The sequence below is a fragment of the Cebus imitator genome, unplaced genomic scaffold (assembly GCF_001604975.1).
Source record: "Cebus imitator isolate Cc_AM_T3 unplaced genomic scaffold, Cebus_imitator-1.0 Scaffold5, whole genome shotgun sequence".
Lineage (NCBI taxonomy): Eukaryota > Metazoa > Chordata > Mammalia > Primates > Cebidae > Cebus > Cebus imitator.
In genome coordinates, this window is record NW_016107320.1 from 12,293,386 (window position 1) to 12,313,397 (window position 20,012).

Sequence of the window (20,012 nt, forward strand, 5' to 3'; positions counted from 1 at the left end):
AAGAAAGAAAGAAAGAAAGAAAGAAAGAAAGAAAGAAGGAAGGAAGGAAGGAAGGAAGGAAGAAAGAAGAAGGAAGGAAGGAAGGAAGGAAGGAAGGAAGGAAGGGAGGGACTCTGTGTGGTCTAAAAAGGGGAGGAACCCTCAGTTCTGGGAATTGCCCACCCTTTCCTTTCCCAAAATACTCATGAATAATCCACCCTTTGTTTAGCATACTATAAAACTGGGCACCCAGCAGCCCTGGGGCCGCTCTGCCTATGCAGTAGCCATTCTTTCCTTTCTTTTCTTCCTTAATAAACTTGCTTTCACTTTATGGATTCACCTCAAATTCTTTCTTGTGCAGATCAAAGAACTCTCTTGGGGTTTGGATTGAAACCCCTTTCCAGTAACATCTCTCTCCCTCTTCCCACCCCACTTATTTTTTTTATTTGTTTTTAAAGATTTAGGGGTACAGCCAGGCGCGGTGTCTCATGCCTGTAATCCCAGGACTTTGGGAGGCCGAGGCGGGTGGATCACGAGGTCAGGAGATCGAGACCATCCTGGCTAACATGGCGAAACCCTGTCTCTACTAAAAATACAAAAAATTAGCTGGGCATGGTGGCTGGCGCCTGTAGTCCCAGCTACTCGGAGGCCGAGGCAGGAGAATCACTTGGACCCGGGAGGCAGAGGTTGCAGTGAGCCGAGATTGTGCCACTGCACTCCAGCCTGGGCAACAGAGTAAGTCTTCATCTCAAAAAAAAAAAGAAAAAAAAAAAAGTAAGTCTTCAAAAAAAAAAAAAAAAAAAAAAAAAGATTTAGGGGTACAAGAGCAGATTTCTTGTGTGTATATTTTGCACAGTGGTGGTGCCTAAGCTTATAGTGTACTTGTCACCCAAACAGGGAACATTGTACCCAATAGGTGAGTTTCAACCCTCACCCACCTCCCACCTTTTGGAGTCTCCAATTTCTATTTTTCTTCTCTGTATATTCATGTATACACATTGTTCAGCTTCCACTTATAAGTGAGAATATATAGTATTTGACTTTTTGTTTCTTAGTTATTTTGCTGAGGATAATGGCCTCCAGTTCTATCCATGTTGCTGCAAAATACATGATTTTATTCTTTTTCACGGATGAGTAGTATTCCATGGTATATATACTATGCTATTTGATCAATCATCTATCGATGGGCATATAAGTGGATTCCATGACTTTGCTATTGTGAATAGTGCTGTAATAGATATACAAGTGCAGGTATCTTTATGATAAAATAGTTGCTTTCCCTTTGGGTAGATACCCAGTAGTGGGATTACTGGATCAAATGGTAGTTCTATTTTTAGTTTGGAAAGAAGAATTCCAACTATAAGTGCAGAGGAAATGATAAAATTAGAAAATCACAATTTGGCAATCTCTATTCCAATACTTCTAATAACGTCTTCCTTGTAAGCCTTCACCAGCACAGGGTTTCCACTAACAGTCTGTTCCCAATGATTTAGGCTTTCTCCAAGCTGACTTAGGATTTCTCTCAAATGCTCCTCACTTCCTTCTGATACCATAAATGTCCATGTTTCTAGCAGCCTGGCCAAAGTAACCTATGCTTTTTCTATTATGTCCTTAAAATTCTTTCACTGCCCAATTCCAAAGCTGTGCCCACATTTTGGGGTTTGTCGTGGCAGCACCCCATACTTCCAGGTAACAAAATCTGCATTGGTTTCCTGTGCATAGCAAATTACTATGCACTCAGCAACTTAAAACAGTACCCATTTATTATCTCGAAGTTCTGTAAGTCAGAAGTCTAGAATGGTGTGGCTGGGTTCCCTGCTCTGGGCTTTCCAAGCCTAAAACCAAGGCGTCAACTGGCTGCATTCTCACTGGAGCTTGAGATCTGCTTCCAAACTCAGTCCCTTTATTGGCAGCATTTTGTTCCTCATAGGACTGAAGTCTCTGTTTGCTTCCTAGCTATTCAGCAGGGACTGCTCTCAGCTCTTAAAACCCTCAAGCCCTCAGGTCCCGGCCCCATGGCTTCCTCCACCTCAGCAACAGAGAACCCCACCTCACACCAAACCCTTCTCAAACTTCAAACCTCTCTGATGTCCTTTATTGTCACCATCTGGAGAAAACACTCTGCTTTGCAGGGGCTGACAAGTTTCTGTGGGGCCCACCTAGATAATTTCCCAGTTTTAAGGTCATCTTACTGGTTAACCCTAATTACATCTGCAAACCATGTACCAAAGCACGATCACAAGAGTAATGCCAGGAGATGACTGTCCCCGGGGCCGGGGGGAGGGGACTACTTTAGAACTCTGTCGACTACGCCCTCCCACCAGAGGTGCAACCTGTTTTTCATAGCCCACCCCCGCCACCCCCGCCCCCACTCCCACCCCATGACTGAACATCACCTCTGCATGTTGTTCTACCTTCTTGCCCACTGCCTTTTCCCCTCTACCCTGGACAAGGTGGTTACAAGCTTGGGTTTGGAAGGACTGTTTGCTTCTTTGTTTGGAAGAAAGACAGAAATTTAACAATAAGGGAGAATTGTTTCATTTTTCTTCCGGCTTCCTTCTTTTATGGGGCTGGGAGAGATGGAAGCAGTGACAGGCAGCACTGCAGCCACAGCCACGCCGCAGGGGCTGGGAGCAGCTCTGGAGTCGGATCTGTCAGCCATGAATCTCAGCTCTGCGAGTGGCCAGTGTGACTTCGGGTGAGTTTTTTACCTTCCTTGTGCCTCAGTCTCCGAGTTTACAACAGAAGGACAATAATGGTGCCCACTCTACAAGGTTCTTATGAGGCATAAGTTAGTTGCTATCTGTAAAGTCCTTAGAACAATACCTCATGCATAGTTAGTGCAAAAATGTTGCTATTAACATCTGTAAAATGTGAGTAATAATGGTAGATGCTTTATTGGGTTGTAATGGAGATGAAATGAGTTCCTCCATGTTAAATACTCTCTTTAGACCAGAGCCAGACACTCAGTAAATGCTCAATAAAAACAGCTGTTACAAAGCTGACCCAAGGGCTTCCTGGCCAATGGACCAGAGGAGAGTTCCCTTAGCATCTAGATGTCAGAAAAACATGCAGAAAACCCATCAAAGTATTTCCATTAAGCTCAAGATCAAATCCAAACACCTTACTAAGGTGTAGAAGGTCGTGCAGAATCTAAAACAGACCTCTTCCCTTTCAATGCTCCACATTTTCTGCTCACTTCCAGAATGGAATCTTCCTCAGCCATGCAAAATGTCTTCTGAGGGCTGCCTGTCTCCCAACTTACCCCCCTCCGACCCTCTGCCAAGGGGGATTACTCTCTCCCTGCCACCGCCAGCCCCAAGCTTCACCTGATTGCTAGCCTGCAGTCAGATGACAGATCAGAAGTCCTTTCCTCTGGGAAGCCATCCTTCACACACACACACACACACACACACACACACACACACACACACACCCTCCCTAGCATACTGCACACCCCCTGACCCCAATGTCTGCCCAAGGTCTGTCTACCTTCCTCCACTCCCCCTATCAAAACCCCTCAAACTGTGATGTGATGACCTACTGACACCCCCCCACCCCTCATTGTCCCCCACTGTGTTGCACACTCCATAAGGTCTGGCTGTTAACTTGTAAGTCCCCAGCATGTATCTTAGTCCTCTTTGAAGAAGGAAAGGAAGGATATGAGCATCAGAAGATGGGTTTCTGGACCCAGACTCTAACTAGCTGTGGCTGTGGACCAGTTAATTCTCCTTCCTGGGCCTCAGTTTGCCTCTGAGAAATGAGGGTTTGGACCTCACAATCACGACTATCCCTCCCAGCACCAATGTGTCACAGACATCTCAGCACAGAGCCAACTTAACCTTAGGGCCCTCCACTTGTCAGGTGCTGGGTTTGGTTCAGAGATGGAGACCCTTTACAAGTCTCGTTGGTGCCTTGATTCTGCAGGCAAGCCCACTTCAGGGACAGGGGCTGGTGGAGTCTTAGCACTCATACCTTTCAAGTTCAAGTCCAAGGCCAGGTCCTGGTGCAGATGTATCCTTTTTTCTTTACCAGCTTTATTGAGATATAAGTCATATACCACATGAATTCACTCATTTAAAGTATATAATCACAGATATGTGCAACCATTAGAACAGGTAATTTCAGGCCAGGCACAGTGGCTCACACCTGTAATCCCAGCACTTTGGGAGGCTGAGGCAGGTGGATCACCTGAGGTCAGGAGTTCAGGATCAGCCTGGCCAACATGGCTGAAACCCCTGCCTCTACTAAAAATACAAAATTTAGCCAGGTGTGGTGGCATGTACCTATAATCCCAGCTTCTCAGGAGGCTGAGGCAGAAGAATCACTTGAACCTTGGAGGTGGAGGTTACATTGAGCCGAGATCATGCCATTGCACTCCAGCTTGGGCAACAAAAGTGAAACTCAGTCTCAAAAAAAAAAAAAGAGCAGGCAATTTCAGACAATTTTCATCACTAAGAAGAAAACTCTTAGGCGCAGTGGTTCACAACTGTAATCCCAACACTTTGGGAGGCTGAGATGGGAGAATCACTTGAGACTAAGTTTGAGACCAGCCTGGGGAACATAGCAAGACTCTGTATCTACAAAAAATAAATAGCCAGGTGTGGTAGTCACACCTGTAGTCCCAGCTAGTTGGGAGGCTGAGATGGGAGAATCACTTGGGCTCAGGAGTTTCAGACTGCAGTAAGCTATGATCACACTACTGCACTCCAACCTGAGTGACAGGGTAGTAAGACCCTATTTCTCCCTCTCAAAAAAAAATTGAAGTTTCTTATGCTTTAGCTATTACCCCAATGAGTATTCTTACAAATCTCTCTCTCACCCCTTTCTCTCTCCCCAACCCTTTTCTCTCTCTCAACCATCTATGATTTATTTTATTGTGCACATGGCAGGTGGAGGAGAATAATGATCAAGAGAAAAAAAATGCAACTATTCTTGTAAATCTCACCCATCTTTTTTCACCCAAAGCAAGAAAGTGACTAAAAAGCTGTCCTTTGTAATAGACCAGGACGCTGGCCAGAGGAGACAAAGCAGCAGCCAGCACATCACTACTCAGACCTCCTCCAGCCGGAGAGACAGATCCTGCACCCAGAGACGGGACAGGGAGAAGCTGGTGGCTGAGGACCACCACCCCCAGCACCTCCCTATTTACTTTCTCTTCAAAATTGAAAGTCTCCGCTCAAAGCAAAGACATCCATAGTTCTTCCATACAACTCAGGCGAGATTTTTTTTCAGAAGCTATTTCCTTTAACAGTCTGCATTCCTTGCACATAACAAAATGTTTTGAAAGGAAAAAACCTTGAATCTTTAAAACAAGGTTCTAAACTGGTTTTAAGATTCGACAGAGAGCACCTGGCAGGAAGAAGATGTGGTCGTCACACAAGAAGCCCTGGAAAAGTACCTCAGGAGAGATGGTGAGAGGGAGACAGGTCTGGGAACAGAGATAAGAGGTTAGGTTCTATGTCCCCAAGGGAGGCCCTTCCATGCCACTGCCCAGAAAACCCTCCATCCTCCACGCAGAAGGGCCGGGCATTAAAGAGTCTAAGCAAGGCAGGAATCCCACCTAACAGGAGTCTGAATCCCCTCCCACCTCTTTCTGTGTAATATGGTCTGGCTGTGTCCTCACCCAAATCTCTTCTTGAATTGTAGCTCCCATAATTCCCATGTGTTGTGGGAGGGGCCCCGTGGGAGGTAATTGAATCATGGGGTCACATCTTTCTTGTGCTGTTCTCAGGATAGTGAATAAGTCTCATGAGATCTGATGGTTTTATAAAGAGGAACTCCTCTGCACACACTCTCTTGCCTGCCGCCATGTAAGACATCCCTTTGCTCCTAATTCTCCTTCTGCCGTGACTGTGAGGCCTCCCCAGTCATGTGGAGCTGTGTGAGTCCATTAAACCTCTTTCCATTTATAAGTTACCTAGTCTCAGGCATGTCTTTGTTAGCGGCATGAGAGCAGACTAATACACTGTGGGACCCTGGCAATTTGCAAAGTATTCAGATTTCTGTCTCCATTTACTCAAGTGTGACTACAAGGACATGGCTCACCTTTTGAGATGGTTCTATCTCCACAAATGCTAGCACTGTGCCTAATTTTATAATTCTTTTCCATTGGGTGGAAAAAAGTTTTCTTTACATGAGAGATCACCAATACAGTCAGAACCCAGGGCACCCAGGGGCTCCCAAGAATATAATGAACATCTGAGGAGCCTCGGCTGTGTCTTGGCCATGATATGACGTGCGTTCACATGTTGTCATGATTCCTTGGTATAAGCAGCACGGGTACCACTGGGACCTCCCAGGATCACACGCTTTTCCATGTTTAACCCACAAGATGGGCAGCTCCTTGGAGTGCCGGGTTCCTTCTGTGCCCCCAGCACCCATACAGAACCCACATGTCCTGTGCTCCCCTGGGTGAGGAGGACTCCACGGTGACTTCCTCCCAGAAGCCCAACTCCAGCAGAGACGTTTCATATGGGAAATATCAAAGGGTTCTCAGTAACAAACGCACTTCCTGCCAGGGCTCAGATCTGCCTTCTTTGCGGGACAGAGGGTTTTGAAGCTCAAATGGTGTGGGGCAAGGAAAGAAACAGAGAATGGCTGTCTGTCGACAGTTGGGTAACGTTTACTTATGGAGGGGATGTGGGAGACGACAGGACCACTCGTGGCTGTGCGGTGACCCGCATCCCCGCAGAGAAGGCTCCAGTCCTCTCACCCGCTCTCGCCTGCCCAGGAACCGAGGGCATACTGGCCCCACACTGGTGGGATTGCTTCTACAGGATCTGCGAAAGGTTAGTCCCTCAAAGGGTGGGATTTTTTCCCTTCCTTTTTTTTTCCTTTTGCAACTCCTTTTCAGAAACAGGGCCTGTGCCTCCACGTCTCTGTTACACATATTGATTCTGACAGCTCAAATTAATATGTCAGATGCTGTGATCCTCGCTGGCGACAGGCCTTTTGACCCTATCAGCGCAATCTGCTTCCCTGATTGAAAATCTCTGTGCCTCAAATTGATTCAGAGTTTTATAAACATCCTGCAGCCACGATTCAAGGAAGCCATCGATGAAAAACTTGGGAGAGCTTCATTTGCCTGCTTCTGCCCCCGGCCTCTCCAATCAGCAGGGCAGCTAGCAAAAGACAAAAGCAAGGCTGAGAGTTCCAGGGACCCCCAGCTGAGGTGCTCCCCCTACACACACACACACACACACACACACACACACACACACACCCTGCCTGCATCCAAAAATGCAGTTGAAATGAGCCAGTGATGCTGGGCACGGTGGCTCATGCTTGTAATCCCAGCATTTGAGAAGCCAAGACAGGCAGATCACCTGAGGTCAGGAGTTTGAGACCAGCCTGGCCAACATGACCAATCCCTGCCTCATTAAAAATACAAAAATTAGCCAGGCATGGTGATGGGTGCCTGTAATCCCAGCTACTTGGGAGGCTGAGGCAGGAGAATCACTTGAACCTGGAAGGTGGAAATTGCAGTGAACCAAGATCATGCCACTGCACTCCAGCCTGGGCAACAAAGTGAGATTCCATCTCAAAAAATAAAAAGAAAAAAATGGTCTTTTTCCGGCTGGAACCGTGGAAGGTGTAGAAGAGAAGAAGAAAAAGAAGAAGAAGGTTCGTTCCTGCTGTGCCAGAAACCCTTAGGAAAAAGCGAAGGAATTTCACAGAGCTGAAGATACAGTGCCTGAGAAAGAAGTTTGCCCAAAAGATGCTTCAAAAGGCAAGGAGGAAGCTTATCTATGAAAAAGCGAAGCACTATCACAAGGAATATAGGCAGATGTTCAGATCTGAAATTCAAATGGCAAGGATGGCAAGGAAAACTGGCAACTTCTATGTATCTGCAGAGCCCAAATCGGCATTTGTCATCAGGATCAGAGGTATCAGTGGTGTGAGCCCAAAGGTCCGAAAGGTGTTGCAGCTTCTTCATCTTTGTCAAATCTTCAATGGAACCTTTGTTAAGCTCAACAAGGCTTCAGTTAACATGCAGAGGACTGTAGAGCCATATACTTCATGGGGGTACCTAAATCTGAAGTCAATAAATGAACTAATCTACAAACATGGTTGTGGCAAAATCAAAAAGAAGTGAATTGCTTTGACAGATAACGCTCTGATTGCTCGATCTCTTGGTAAATATGGCATCATCTGCATGGGGGATCTGATTCATGAGATCTACACTGTTGGAAAATGCTTCAAAGAAGCAAATAGCTTCCTGTGGCCCTTCAAATTATCTTCTCCATGAGGCGGAATGAAGAAAAAGTCCACCTGCTTTGTAGATAGTGGAGATGCTGGCAACAGGGAAGACCAGATCAACAGGATTATTAGAAGAACGAACTAAGGTGTCCACCATGGTTATTTTTCTATAAGCCGGTCAGTACCTGCCCTCAAATTGAAATGTATTCATGTTATTTGTGATTGCTTTTGTTGTTAGCCTGCCTTTGTCTTCCCTTCGCTAACGTGGCAAGTCTGGTGTGTGATAAAATTAAGCCAAATCAACAGCCCATTACATGCAAAGTCAAGGTTTAGTTTGTGTGAAGGACATCTCTTGGGTTTTTAAAAGGCTTTTCTTGGCCACTCTAGGCTCACAGCCTATGGGGTAGCCCTGCAAAAATTAAAAATTTAGAAAAAGGCTTTTCTCTACAAAAGATCTTGATTTTTTTTTTTGTCTTTGAACTGCGCTGAGTGATTTAAATGGGTTTATTCTAAGAAAGCCTGTTTCACAAGTATTTGTACATGATTTGTAGGTAAGATAAATACAATTTTGGTTTATGAAAAAAATTATATTTAAAATTCAGAATATATTTAAATTATATTTAAGGTTCTAAAATTCATTTCCCATCCTTTGCTCGTTTATAGACTACCACGTAAATGGGCTGTTTTCCTCTCGCATTCCGTTTTTGTGTTCTTGTTTTGCATCTTTTCCCATATTTAGGTGAGTTACTCATCATTGTTTCATATTGTGGGCATTATGAAGGAAGAAATGAAATTTGTGCCCAGGAATGCATTATTTCTGAGCGTCTGGTGAAATTAATCAGCAAAACCTTGAAAGGTTTGGGGTATTTTATAAATAACGTTCCTCTATGTGTCACATATCATCTCACCTAGACTAGTGAACAACGTAGAGCGTAACATGAAGTACATACAATAAAAGTAAAAATGTCTGTGTTCCAAAAATAAAGAAAAAAATAAAAAGAAAGAAATGAGCCAGTGAGCCAGTGACAGGGTCAGCTTAGGCATCAGAGATTCTAGTTGCCGTATGACCTTGGAAGAGCTCCTGAACCTCTCTGAGGTCTTCTGTTTGTAAAACGACGATAATAACTACTCTGCTTGATCCACCAGCATTGCTGTAAGGATGGAGAGGGAGCTGCATTCTGAAAGCTGGGAATTGCGGCTGTTAGAATACACCGTGAAGATGGATGAAATGAAATCAGCAAAATGCTGATGACTGGGAGATGGGTACCACAGCACATGGAGACTCGCTAAGCTCTTCCCTCTAGTTTTGCTAGCGTTTAAAATTTTCCCCACTGATTGTTTACTTTTTAAAAGTTTTATTCGTAATTGATAAATACTAATTTTACTGTATATATTTATGGGGTACAATGTGACATTTCAATATATGTATCCATTGTGGAATAATAAAATCGGGGTAATTGGCGTATCTATCACCTCAAATATTTATCATTTCTCTGTAGTTAGAACATGTAAAATTCTCTCTTTGAGCTATTTTGAAATGTACAATACGTTATTATTAGCTACAGTCACTTTACTGTGCAGTGGATCACCAGAACATATTCTTCCTGTGTCACTGAAACTCTGCACCCATTTACTAACATCCCCTTTCCCCAACCACCTCTCCCCGACACCCACACTCCCAGGCCTCTGGTAAGCACCATTCTACTCCCTACTGCATGAGTTCAACGTTTTCAGATTCCACATATCACTAATTTTTTTTTAAAGATACACATCAACCCATAAAGTATGTGAGATTTTGTTTTTTGTTTTGTGTGTGTGTGTGTGTGTGTGTGTGTGTGTGCGCGCGTGCGCGTGCGTACACCCACACCCAAGAAAAAGGACCAGCCGTGGGGACGAGGCAGAGCTCTCTACATGGGGATTGCCTGTCAGTAAGGATCCCTCTGTGTGGAGCCCATTCAGCTTCTTCCCGTGGTGCCTCGAGCACCCTCCCGGGACCTCTGGCTGGGTACTTGGCTGACAGGAAGACCATTTGTCCATTCACCTGCTGTCTCTGGCATGGTTCCTTGACCCAGTAGGGTGTGGAGACTGGAGTGTGCTGTGGTGATCTCAGTCCTCAGCACCCAGCACGTTGTTCATTAAATCAGCAATGCACCCTGCCAACCACTTGACTCCTCTGCTACCTTTGCCACACTCAGGCCTCCCTCCAGCCAGCCCATCAGGAAGGTTCCAGAACCTTCTGTTTTTTGGCTGTTTTCCCAGTTACCCACAGCCAGCCAGCCCCAGGCTGGTCAGAGTGGACTGGAGGAGACCAGCATCTGATTTAAGTTTCTTCATGGGTTCTCTGGGTCCACGGAGGGTGTCAGGACCCTGACCACAGCAGCAGGAGCGGGTCGTGTACTTGTCAGCAGGTTTCGACAGCAGCAGGCAGGGCAGGCCCCATGATACTGGTTCTCCTATTTCCTTCCCATGTAAACAAAAGGAACACAGAATTCTCCCTCAAACTTCTCCAAGGCCTAAGGGTAACCTATGGGGGTCCCTCATCACCACTCCCGGAAAGTAGCATCGGACTCTCTCCTTCTGCCTCTGCCCACCCCTTCTATCGCTGCTTCCACCAGGCTGCACTGGGGAGGAAGAATGGGTGGGAGGGAAGACTGAAGAGGAAGGAGGGGAAGGGGAACCTGTGATTATTTTGTGAACCGAGAGACACCAACCACAGCCCACACCCACCATAGGTCCCCACTTTGGGTCCCAGGATCCATCTCAAACCACGGTGGGGGTTCTCACCAGTCTCAGTTCCTCTTGGTGAGGCAATGGTGAAGAATGACATAGATCATTGGCCTCGACGAAAGCAGACAGCTCCCTCCCGCAGGTTACCACCCTGGAGCTCTGGAAAAAGAATGGCCAGGACACCATCATCTCCTCCCAACTCCTCACCCCTGCACTCCCCAAGTTGTCACAAATTCAAATGTCTTCTGGAGGGTCTCCCTGAGTGCCAAGGAAGCAGAGAAACTACTCAACATCCGTTGTCTCCAAATAGATGATGACAAATAGATGCAATATTCACATCTTCAAATTCAATCTGTCTGGGGGTTCTCACTCTCTAACTCTGCCTCCTTGGTCCAGGTGTGTGTGCAGTCCAAGAGAACACACGGCCTCTAGGCTCAGACCCTGGCTGCCCTGCTTAACAAATTCCTTCGTCTTTCTGTGCCTCGGTGTTCTCATCCAAAAAAAAAAAAATTGGGGATAGGCTAGGCACAGTGATTCACACTTGTAATATTCCAATACTTTAGGAAGCCAAGGTGGGAGGATCAGTTGAGGTCAGGAGCTCAAGACCAGCCTGGGCAACATAGCAAGATTTGATCTCTACAAAAAATAAAAAATTAGCCAGGTGTGGTAACACATGCCTGTGGTCCCAGCTACTTGGGAGGCTGAGGCAGGAGGATCGTCTAAGCTCAGGAGTTGGAGGCTGCAGTGAGCTACAATCATACCACTACACTCCAGTCCAGGCAGTGATGCAAGACCCTCTCTGTAGAAAAATTTTATTAATATTATTTCCATTTTTTTATTATTTAATTTTTCTAGAGAGAGGGTCTTGCATTACTGCCTTGGCTGGAGTGTAGTGGTATGATCACAGCTCACTGTGAAGTGCTTAGAACAGTGTCTGATACATGGTAAATAAACTGTGAATTAGGGCTCTTCCTCCTCATCACTATTACTGATGATTACTGGCTTCCTTAAAATCGACCTTTTCCTTCCCCTCCTCCAAACTGAGCTCATTAAAAAATCTGGAGACAACAGATGCTGGAGAGGATGTGGAGAAATAGGTACACTTTTACACTGTTGGTGGGAGTGTAAATTAGTTCAACCATTGTGGAAGACAGTGTGGCGATTCCTCAAGGACCTAGAACTAGAAATTCCATTTGACCCAGCAATCCCATTACTGGGTATATATCCAAAGGATTATAAATCGTTCTACTATAAGGACACGTGCACACGAATGTTCATTGCAGCAATGTTTACAATAGCAAAGACCTGGAACCAACCCAAAAGGAGTCTGTTTTCAAAACCCAAATTCTTTCTCAAAACCCAAATATGAATTTTCTTTCTTTCAAATTCTCCTCCCCCCTACAAGCCCGACTCTCCTTCACTCATGGTGACTCATGAGACCCCAGACACATGATATTTTTCCTTTGCAAAACCAGCAAAATGTCCTTTGTTCATCCATGAGCTTGCATTAATTGTGGCTGCCAGTTTACAAAGCTCTTTCTATTATTTATTTATTTTTAGAAATGGGGTCTCGCTTTGTCACACAGGCTGAATTGCAGTGGCACAATCATAGCTCATTGCAGCCCCAAACTCCTGGGCTCAAGCGATCCTCCCACCTCAGTCTCCCAGGTGGCTGGGACTTAGAAGCGTGCACCACCATACCCAGCTAATTTTTTTTTAATAGAAACGGGGTCTTACTACCTTGCCCAGGCTAGTCTCAAATCCATGGTTTCAAGTACTCCTCCCACCTTGGCCTCCCAAAGCATTGTAATTACAGCGTGAGCCACTGTGCCAGGGCTACAAATCTCCTTCACTTACAATATGCCATTAATCCTAGGTGGAGCCTGGGGAAAGGAAGCAGTTTGCCCCAGCCCTTTCCTTTCCCACTTATAGCTTGTCAATGGCAGAGCTGAAGCTGGACTCCTGACCTATCTGACCCTAAGTTCAGGGTTCTCCCCGAACCTCACCTGACCTTGGTGAGACACACACCTGAGAACTAATGCTAGGCAGAGAGGAGAAGCAGTGCCCAGGACCCTTTTCCTCCCCACATTTAGTGGTCTCTAGAACTGTTCATCTGAACTTTTTGGTTATTCCTAACTAAAAAGTTGTGGTGGGGATGGATTTAGGTCAACATGGGGAAATGTTTGTGATGCATCACTGACTTTAAAATAGGTTACAGGGGCCAGTCATGGTGGCTCATACCTGTAATCCCAGCACTTTGGGAAGCCGAGGCAAGAGAATCACCTCTGCAAGAGGTCGGGAGTTCAAGACAAACCTGGCCAACATAGTGAAATCCGGTGTCTACTAAAAATACAAAATTAGCCGAGTGTGGTGGCACATGCCTGTAGTTCCAGCTACTTGGGAGGCTGAGACAAGAGAATCACTTAAAGCTGGGAAGCGGAGGCTGCAGTGAGCCAAGATCGCACCACTGCAGTCTAGTCTGGGTGAGACAGAGCAGGACTCTGTTTCTTTAAAAAAAAAAAAAAAAAAAAAAGAGAAAGAGGAAATACAGATACCAGAACCAGAACCTGATTCGAATGTTATTTAAAAAAATTAGGTTATAGGCTGGGTGCAGTGGCTCATACCTAGAATCCCAGCAATTTGGGAGGCTGAGGTGGCATCACTTGAGGCCAGGAGTTTGAGGCTGCAGTGAGCTATGATCACACCACTGTATTCTAGCCTGGACAACAGAATGAGACCCTGTCTTTAAAAACAAAAAAAAAACATCATGAAGTATTATGTGCCAACAGGGTTTCATTTTTCTGAAAATACACACATTTAAAGAAGAGGCTGGAAGGATAGATCTTCAGCTTTGACAGGAACCCTGGAAGTGTTCCCCAAATCTCTCCTGCTGGCACTTCAGCAGGGATTGGATATACACCTATGCTGGTGACCTGAGTCCTGAGAGGGGTGGGAAGACAAAGAGCAACAGGGGGAAAAGCTGGCAGTGACAAGTCCTGGGATTTGGGGCAGGGGGTACAACAGAAGAATTCATGTTTTTTATTCTTTTGTTTGTACTTTCTAAATTTTCCATAAAACATATTATTGCATTTTTAATTTTTTTAAAAAATGAGACCTGGGGACAATGGACTCAGACGTTGAAATGTTCTGATGTTCACTGGAGGCTGCAGGGCTTAGAGCGTTCTGCTTACCAAGAAAAAATGACAAAAAATAGGCGTCTCCTAAATGGCAGCCCTGGTATTTCCAGGAAAGCCTTAGTTCCTCCTCAGACTCAAGAGTGGGGCCTCCAGGAATGGGCACCACCAGCCCCACTAGGGAGAGAAAGTGCCATCACCTGCATCGCCATCACCGATGTGGGGTACCTTCGGCACCTTGCCAGCACATTTTTTTTTATTTTTTTAATGTCCATAGGTTTTTGGGGAACAGGTGGTATTTGGTTACATAAGTTCTTTAGTGCTGATTTGTGAGATTTGGTGCACCCATCACCCAGGCAAGTATACACTGAACCCAATTTGTAGCCTTTTATCCCTCACCCCCTTCCCATCCTTTCTGCCTGAATCCCCAAAGTCCATTGTATCATTCTTATGCCTTTAGGTCCTCATAGCTTAGCTCCCACTTACGAACGAGAACATATGATGTTTGCTTTTCCATTCCTGAGTTACGTCACTTAGAATAATAGTCTCCAGTCCCAAATCACTTGAACCTGGGAGGCAGAGGTTGGAGTGAGCCAAGATTGTGCCACTGCACTCCAGCCTGGGTGACAGAGGAAGACCCCGTCTCAAAAACAAACAAACAAAAAAATAATAGTCTCCAATCTCATGCAGGTGGCTGTGAAAGCCATTAATTCGTTCCTTTTTATGGCTGAGTAGTATTCTGTCATACATAGAGAGAGAACAGTTTCTTTATACACTCATTGATTGATGGGCTGGTTCCATATTTTTGCAATTGCACTTACACGTTTTAATCATTTAAACCATACCACTGCCTCAAAGCAAGTGGGACACTCATCCTTTTCTCCATTGCACAGATCAGGAAACTGAGGCCCAGAAAGGTGAGGGGATTTGCCCAAGATTCCACAGCAGTCAGAACCAGGGATCTACAGAGCCTGGCTTCCTGGTATTCAGTTGACCACACACACAGCAGGTCCCATCGGCACCTGGGATGGCCCAGGATTTATGGTGGGCATGTTGAGAAGCCACACCAGCCCTCCTGTTTCCCAAATAGCTCCCTTGGGTCCTTCTAGGGAGTGCCCCAACATTGCCTGGCCTCAGAACTTCCTGACTGGAACCACTCCTGAGCCAGATGATTGCAGAAGGTACCGGGTATGTTCCTTGGCTAATGCAACTGTGACAAGAGAGCACACACTGGGTGGATTAAATGACAGAGATGGATTGTCCCATCGCTCTGGAGGCTTGAAGTCTGAGATCAAGGTGTCAGCAGGGTTGGCTCCTACTGAGGGCTCCTACTGAGGGCTCTGTTCCAGCTCACGGCTTGATGGGCAGGTGACCATGACTTGGCAAGTAGGTGGCCTTGGCTTGGATGGCAGGTGGCCATGGCTTGGATGGCAGGTGGCCATGGCTTGCTGGGTAGGTAGCCATCTCCTCCCTGTGTCTTCACTTGGTCATCCCTCTGTTCCTGTCTCTATCCTAATTTCCTCTTCTTATAAAAACATCAGTCATGTTGGATTAAGGCCCACCCTAGTAAGCTCGATTTAATTTAATTAACTGTTAAAGACCCTATCTACAAAGATAATTACATTCTGAGGTTCTGGCAGGTTTAGGACTTCACTACTTGAATTTGTGGGCAGGGGTGACACAGTCAACCCCTAACAGGTAAAACCACTTTTACTTGGAAGGGTTCCCCACATCTCTCCTGCTGGCACTTCAGAAGGGACTGGATAGACTCCTACCTGGTGACCTGAGTCCTGAGAGGGGTGGAAGACAAGGAGCAATAGGGGAAAAAGCTGGCAGTGAGAAGTCCTGGGATTTTGGGCAGGGGGTACAACAACAGGAGGGAGCTGGAATGATGGCTGCCAGCAAGGGTAGGCCACCCACAAGCTGGTGTGAAACAGGGAGGCTGGCCCAGGGCCCAGATGACCCACAGGTCTGCAGAGACTGTCGTTCCACTGGCGAGCAAGGCAGGGGCACCATAAAATATTTTTGCCTGTAAGGAAGGATTATTACAGGATAATTGCTTTCCTAGCAAGAAGCAGCAAAAATCAGAAAGCTCTGGAACTTCAGGCAAATCACTTCCATATCAATAATGAACGAGATTAGCCCAGAAGGCTTCCACCTTCCCCTCCAGTACTGATGTTTTCAGATTCTAAGACAGTGAATCTTTCTCCGAATTTCATTGGAACTGATAAGATTTTATCTGGGCTTGGCACATAGTAGGTGCTCAGATAAATCCAGCTTCCTCCCTCCAGCTGCTGCCTTCCACTCTATGGCTATCATCAACTCCCAGTTCCTTCTTTTAGGTTAAAACAAGAAAGAGGAAGAAGAGGGGCATCATTAGATGCTGGGTGTACAACACCCTCAGAAAGAACGCCCCAGAAACCGATGACAGTGGCTGCCTGTGAGAAGTGGAAACACCATAGTGAGGGTCAGAAATGAGAGCAATTTTTCTTTTCACTGCATCTTTCTTTATACCTTTTTGTTTTTAAACCACTTGGATGTATTATCCATTAAATTAATTTTACATTTTACAAGATTGCAAAAGAATGGGATAACCAGCACACACAGAGCCCTGAGTCTGTGACGTTTCCTTACTCCTGATCATCTCCAGCCTGGCCCTGTCAGTGGGTCCTAGTCCTTCATCTTCATCCTCGTGTTGGTGATGCCACTGAGCCACTGATCCTGCACAGTATCAAGTAATCCCTACACACCAACCTTGGAGCTAGGGAATAGTGTTGTCCCCATGTTAGAGGTGAGAAAACTGACGAGCTCAAGACACAATAAACTAACTGAAGAGGCTGGGCGTGGCAGCTCACGCTTGTAATCCCAACATTTTGGGAGGCTGAGGCAGGCGGATCACGAGGTCATGAGTGCAAGACCAGCCTGGCCAACATGGTGAAACCCCGTCTCTACTAAAAATACAAAAATTAGCTGGGCGAGGTGGCAGGCGCCTGTAATCCCAGCTATTCGGGAGGCTGCAGCACAAGAATCGCTTGAACCCAGGAGGCAGAGGTTGCAGTGAGCCAACATCACACCACTGCACTCCAGCCTGGAGACAGAGCGAGACTCTGTCTTAAAAAAAAAAAAAGAAACTGCCGGAAGATCCCACCAGGTGTGTCCAGCTCCTGAAGCTACACTCTGGGCTATTAGTTGTCGCCTCTCCAACCCCTCCTGTCCCCCATCCACTCCAAATGTGCATGTCCTGGCCCCTCAATATAGGCCAAGGATCTAGAGGAGTTTGTATCATTTATATTTATATTTATATTCTCCATCCCTCCCCCTTCTCCACCCTACCAAAAAAAGTAATAGTAGTTTTCTTAGCCTTGAGCAAAAATGAGCTTTTGTTCAATATTGCTGGATTGAATTAAACTTATCAAAAATGGAGTCCCCTTCCAGGCCACAGCCTTCGTCATCGTCATCATCATGGACAAATGTTTCATGAGACATTGACACTGTGCTAGAATCTGGAGAAGATTTATAGATGCTTAAGTCTGGCCGATCTAGAAAGAACTTCTAGATAATACTTCGGAGTAGGGCAGATTACGGAGTACCGCTGGAAATTTTTGCAAAACTGCCTTTTCCCTCCTCCTATCCCACACACACCCATGCACACTCATAAAATATTCTCAGTTCAGATAAGATGTTTCAGCCATAAATCCATCATGATGGGGCAAGAGGTTTTTTATTTAGCAATTACAGGGCTTCACTGCACAGCAGTTATCAATTCAAGGAGGAAAGATACGTGGCTCACCTATCTCCTCATCTCCCAGCTCTGGCGGAGACACCTGTCAGGAGCGGCAGGAGCTACCTTTCAGGTCGGACATCTCAGAAGCCTGGCTGGGATGGGGCTGGCCCTGGGGCTGGGCAGGGTGCTTCCAGACAGAACTGGGACTGGGTGCCCTCCTCAGATGGGAGCAGGGCATGGCTTTCAGAAGGAACCCCCCACCAAAAGCAGGGAATTCTCCTTCACCCCCTTGATCCTTAAGAGAAGGAGCTCACGCTGTCCTGTAAATAAGAAATCTGGTCCTACAGTTTGAGATCAGAAGCATTTTGCCCCTGGAGCTTTCTCAGAGATGGGAGGTCGGTATTCCAATGCCACGGATAATCGTCAGAGTCATTCTCATGGAACTAAGCTATGCCTATCACTGTTAAGTTTACAAAACACCTGCTATGCACTATCTCATTAGCTATTATTTCACAATGCTCCAATGAGGTCAGCAGGGCAAATGCTCTATACCCCTATGTTCACTTGGGTCACAATGAGATAAAGTGACTTGTTCAAGATCACACAATTAGTTAATGACGTATATTAGGTTGGATCATCTGAGGCTGCCAAAAAAGATGGACAACGCCTGTCTTCTCCCTTTGACTTCAGATGGCAAAGAGAAGCTGTGATTTGTGCCTTGGCATGGCAAAGCCCCCCAGTGCGGCAGGAGTCTCTCTGTCCACAGTGACCACACACAGGCTGCAAATCCACAGGTACCTCTGTGGCTTTGGAAGAGGAGGAAGAGATGCACCTTGGACTTTCTTTATTCTCCATTCCTTTCTGTCCTTCAGGACCAGGTGGGTAGGTCAGCCCCCGTGAACTCTCAAATGACCACTGAAGGAGGAAGTGAGTGCAGAGTATGATACCACTCACATCCCAGCCCAGACTGTTTGCTCAGCTGGGAGGCGGTGTTGCAATTCTTCTTCCTGCAGAGATAACACCCTTCTCATGGCTTCAGGCATCACCTATCTCCTCTAGGCTGCGCTCCTACTTGTCCATCTCTGCTTTGACCTTGTTTCCAGGATCCAGGAAGGACATTTGCATGTGGCTGCCTCCCCCCACTGCAATCTACAAGCCTGAAATTGGAGGTGTTCATTCCATTCCCCTGAGGGCCCCACTTCCTCTCACTTTCTCTCTCCCCAAGCTGGAAACCTCAGATCATTTCTAAATTCTTTCTTCCCCTTTGCATTTCAATGAAGAGAAGTTTCAGCAATACATTTTATCACTGTTCAATCTCATTGCATTCCATGCTTAAGGCTCAAAGAGACTTACAGAAAGAGCACTGTTGTTCACTCAGTGGGCAAAAGCAGGGAAGCCCAGCCCATCTGCAGTGGGAGTCTCTTCCTCTCCCTCATCCATGGCCCTGACTCTAGACCTCGCCTCCAAAATGTTGGAATGGTGTCTCTCCCCCTCACTACCCCACACATAGCACAGTGCCCTGGTAAACATGAGGCCTCAGAAACTCTCCCTGCACCAGGCACTTCGAATATAAGAGTTTTTTGTTAGTTTTTTTGAGACAAGGTCTTGCTCTGTCACCCAGGCTGGAGTGCAGTGGTGCGATCACGGTTCACTGCAATCTTGACCTCCTGGGCTCAAGCAACCCTCCCACATCAGCCTCCCCAAGTAGCTGGGACCAGAGGCATGCACCACCATGCCTGGCTAATTTTTGTATTTTTCGTAGAGGTGGGGTTTCAACATGTTGCCCAGGTTGGTCTCAAATTCCTGTGCTCAAGTGATCCCCTCCTGCCTCGGCCTCCTAAGTTGCTGGGATTACAGGTGTACGCCACCATGCCAGGCCAGGAACTTAGAGTTCTTAATACTAGTCTGCCTTCTAGTATTCTCCAACAATGGGGAAAGAAACCAGAAAACAAACAGAAGGGACAGGTGTTTAGTTTAGAAACCACCTTCACTCTGTATGGCTTCTTTTCATTTTTAAACCTATCTGCTGATTTTCTACTTTTGAACGAGTCTGACTCCATCTATCTACCCAGCCTTACTCCCTGACAGCTCCTGACAAACTCGCTCTGAACCATGGACACATAGATCTGGCTCCAGTACAGTTTAACTGCACTGAACTCTGTGTCCATCAGGCAATAAGAGTAGGCAAGTGGCAGGGTCCCCAGGGTGAGAATCATGAGCCCTGCCTGGCCTCTCTTCTCCCCAGT

At 46.2% G+C, this 20,012-nt stretch overlaps 1 pseudogene; it reads left to right on the forward strand.

The window, feature by feature from the left end:
• The first annotated feature begins 6,610 nt into the window (after window positions 1–6,610).
• LOC108309087 lies at window positions 6,611–8,326 on the forward strand (annotated as a pseudogene).
• Window positions 8,327–20,012: the final 11,686 nt, after the last annotated feature.